Below are 3,468 nucleotides of genomic sequence, written 5' to 3' on the forward strand. Positions count from 1 at the left end.
TGGCATTACCTGAACTATGCCCAGAAGCTTGCTTGGACAAGTATCCAATTTGTGCTTCAAGTTTCTGAGTGGCGGCTGATAAACCACTATTTTATGGTTTATCTTGTGCTTAATTGAGTGGTTTTTTTATCAACTCTTTACCTACTTATTCATACTATTTGCACGGTTTTACAATTCCTTCCCAGAATTTGTACTATGATTGAAAACATGGTTTATCTTGATTTTGCAGATTGGATGTTACTTCCTCTTGGAATTTCTTCATGTCTTTAATCTCCTTGCTAAGGTTTACAAGCATAGCTTCCATCTTGGCCATTTTGTCATCTTCATGTGGTGAGGGTTGGTTGGAATTGGGGTGTCGAGAGTGGTTGTTGTAGTTTTGGTATGGTGGCTGTGGATAAGTGTTTACTGTGGTCCGGTATGGTTTTGGGCTGGAGTATTGGTGAGTGGAGTTGTTATACTGGTTTGGATTGTGAGGTCTGTGTTCTTGGCCTTGGCTTTATTGGTTCCCCCACCCAAAGTTTGGGTGGTTCCTCCAACCAGTGTTATAGGTTTTAGAGTATGGATCATTAGCTTGCCTAGATGAGTTTCCAAGGTAATTAGCTTCCTCCGAGTTAACTCTTTCTTCTATCTCTAACTCTTCTTAGGGTGATGGTTGAATGTGGATAGTTGCAGCCTGATTCTTTTCCATTTGCTTGGTTAATTCAGCCATTTGCTTGGTGATCATCTTGTTCTGAGCTAGGATTGCATCCATATGGTTTAATTACAAGACTCCCCTGTTGTTGCTCCTATCTGAGGCATAAAAGTACTCATTGTCAGCCACTGTCTCTATAACATCAATGGCTTCTTCAATGGTCTTCTTCTTGTTGAGAGAACCCCCAGATGAATGGTCTACAGCCTTCCTTGATTCACAATTCAGCCCTTCATAAAAGATATAGATTTGCACCCACTCATTAAACATATCAGGGGGCATTTCTTTGTAAAGTCCTTGAATCTCTCCCAGGCTTCATAAAGAGTTTCACCATCCTGCTGTTTGAATGTCTGCACTTCAGTTCTTAGCCTATTTATTCTTTGTGGAAGGTAGAACCTTGTTAAGAATTTGTTCATTACATCTTCCCATGTGGTCAAGCTTTCCTTGGGAAATGACTCTAGCCATTTTGATGCTTTGTCCCTCAAAAAAAATGGAAACAGTAGCAATCTATAGGTGTCAGGATGAACACCATTAGATTTAACCGTGTCACATATCCTTTGGAATTTAGTGAGATACTCATTAGGATCCTCTTGTGCACTTTCTCCGAAAGAACAGTTGTTCTGGACAAGAGTTATGAGCTAAGGCTTCAATTCGAAATTATTAGCATGGATAGTTGGCCTTTGAATGCTGCTGCCATAATTTCCTGGATTTGGATTGATGTATGATCCAAGAACTCTCCTCTCTTGTCCAGCAGGGTTAGCTCCACCTCTTCTGGCATGATTGTTCACCTCTCCCTCATGATGGTTTTCCATATCATCCTCCATGGTTATATCAAAGTATTGCTCCTCTTCTTTGCACCAACAACCCTTTTTCTTCTTGCTTCCTTCCTTAATCTCAGGAAGGTTCTTTTTGGTTCACTATCAAAGGAAGTTGAAGTTTCCTTTCTCCTACCTGTTATATAATGAACAAGTATAAGAAACAGCAAGTGTAGAGTCTACAAAAACAGAGTATAGTTAGCTTGGTTAGAGCAATTTATCAAATAGTTAGTAGGTTAGCTTGTTGGAAAGTAAAGAAGTAAGGTAAAATTAAAAAGAAATAACTAACAGAAAATTGCAGAGAATAAACTGAACAACTGGAATTAAAATTCAATTAATCAAAAGAAAAATTAAAGTGCTCAATCTAGTTATCCTTCAATTTAGTAATTGTCAATACAAAACCAATCCCCAACAATGGCGCCATAAACTTGATTCGCTGGAATTTACCTCTCAACAAATTTCCTACTGGCAAGTGCACCGGATTGTCGTCAAGTAAAAACTCACTGTAGAGTGAGGTCGAATCCCACAGAGATTGGTAGATTGAGCAATGTTAATTAGAGAATTATGCTAGTTGAGCGAAATCGGAATTGAATTGGGAATTGCAGAAAGTAAAAATTGGAAGGAAACTTAAATTGCAAGAAATTAAATGACAGAAAATTAAATTGCTGGAAATAAAGAACATGAACTTAAATTGCAAGAAATTAAAAGGGAATGGGGATTTAACATAAAATTAAAAAAGTAGAATGTAAATAGAATGGGTAGATCAGAGATGGGGCAATCGTTGGGTTTAGGAGATGTATAATTCTTCGAATCAAATTCATTTTCATCTCTTTCGCAATCAATGCATTCGTTGATCTCCTTGGCAATCTTAATTGATTGGATCCCAATTTCTTGGCTCACCAATCTCTCTAAGCATGAACAATGGCCCAATTCCTTGATTTAAGTGCTCATGGGAAGAGATGAAGTTTGGACACTGATTATACCACACAAATTCATAGATCAAAGTGTTGGTAGGATTACATGTCACTATATCCATCCAAACCCCAATCTAATCCAATGTGAGAAAGCATTTCTAGCATGATTTCCTCATTCCTCTTCCAAGGTTTCGAGGAGATCCAATTATGAATAGCTTCTTTCCCAAGATAACTATCCAATTGGATGAAGACCAAAAGCTTTCTAGCAAAATCAAGAGAAAAAAAGAAGAAAATGAATGAAAACTAATATTGATCCATTGAATTACACAGAGCTCCCTAACCCAATGAAAGGGGTTTAGTTGTTCATAGCTCTCAAAATGGATATTCGGATTGAAAGATACATTGCAAAGGAAAAATCAACAGAAAGTAAATGTGCAGTACTCCGTATAAGGAAAATCAAAATTGGAAAAAAAAGATCCCTCTAACTTAAATTCTAAACTATTTATACATTATCTTCCACTGATCTTCAATCTATGAATTGGGCTTTTGGCCTTGGTGGAATTGGGTTGAATTGGCTCCAATTGGTTTTCTTTGCTGCTGAGAAGAGATTGGTTTGAATTGCAGAGTCTGATGCTTCACGTTGGGGTCAACATTTGATGGTCAACGTTGACTCAAACGCTCTTCAGAAAAACAAGAAAAACTTGCTGTCAATGGCGTTTGACTCAACGTTAGAGGGCCAATGTTCCACTATCCACGTGCGCGCGTGCTTTGCGCGTTTGCGCACAAAGGGCAAAAATTCTCATCCACCCGTACGCGTGCTTCATGCGTGCGCGTGGATGCGAATATTTCATTTTACAGCTTTAAAACCATGCAGGGGACGTTGGCCTCAGCGTTGGACCTCTAACGTTCCCTCCAATGTTAGCGTTTTCACGTGTGCGCATACTCCATGCTTACGCGTGATTTGCCCTTTTTCCCATCCACGTGTACGCGTCACTGACGCGTACGCGTTGATTTAAGTTTTTCTAATCCAAATTCTGAGTTCTTCATCACG

At 38.8% G+C, this 3,468-nt stretch overlaps 1 non-coding gene across 1 annotated transcript; it reads left to right on the forward strand.

Annotated features, from left to right (window-relative positions):
* Positions 1 to 952: 952 nt before the first annotated feature.
* Positions 953 to 1,059, forward strand: LOC148555497 (small nucleolar RNA R71). Its single transcript, XR_015886333.1, has one exon. It is a non-coding gene; the product is annotated as a small nucleolar RNA R71 (small nucleolar RNA).
* The last annotated feature ends 2,409 nt before the right edge of the window (positions 1,060 to 3,468 follow it).

This window comes from Arachis ipaensis, chromosome B6, assembly GCF_059453495.1.
Source record: "Arachis ipaensis isolate K30076 ecotype BB chromosome B6, ASM5945349v1, whole genome shotgun sequence".
Classification (NCBI taxonomy): Eukaryota; Viridiplantae; Streptophyta; class Magnoliopsida; order Fabales; family Fabaceae; genus Arachis; species Arachis ipaensis.